General features: G+C 37.7%; 1 protein-coding gene across 1 annotated transcript in view; it reads right to left on the bottom strand.

Annotated features, from left to right (window-relative positions):
* The window catches only part of ATP1B3 (ATPase Na+/K+ transporting subunit beta 3), a 40,412-nt gene that overhangs the window by 642 nt on the left and 39,240 nt on the right, over nt 1-530 (bottom strand). The gene's annotated exons all lie outside the window — the stretch shown is intronic.

Raw genomic sequence — 530 nt, forward strand, 5'->3', positions numbered from 1 at the left:
AATACGGGAAGAGAGTGAAATATATAATAAATGGGGATGACCCTCTAAATCTGCAGCAACAATGCTCTGTTATCTCCTGTGTGGTACTACGAGAGGATCTGAAGTCACTTTAGACACACTGATTGTTGCCCTTTGTGACATCCCTATATAGGAATGCATGGAAGGTGCACCTATGACACAAACTTTATTTTATTTCAGATTTTGGATAGCTTGTATAATAGTAACTCCTAAAACCTCATGTACATGGGCCTCCGCCAGAAGCTATCTGGGAAGCATAAACAACTTTTATGCTTCCCATGGCACGTTTTCCTGTGTTTAGCCATTTTTAGACAAGCTTACACTCATTTACATGCATTTAGTAGCAAACATCAAGCTAAATGGTTCCAGGAAAATTACAGAAAATTGATGTTTGTGTAAATGCATCTAGACGCTGGTAAACACCTAGATGTGCATTCAGTCATAGCAAAGTATTACATGAAATGAGCTCCAAATTCACCTGGAAATATGTATTTTAATTTTTGGGTACATGA

The sequence above is a fragment of the Nanorana parkeri genome, unplaced genomic scaffold (genome assembly GCF_000935625.1).
Source record: "Nanorana parkeri isolate BGI_ZX_2015 unplaced genomic scaffold, ASM93562v1 scaffold452, whole genome shotgun sequence".
NCBI classification, from domain to species: domain Eukaryota; kingdom Metazoa; phylum Chordata; class Amphibia; order Anura; family Dicroglossidae; genus Nanorana; species Nanorana parkeri.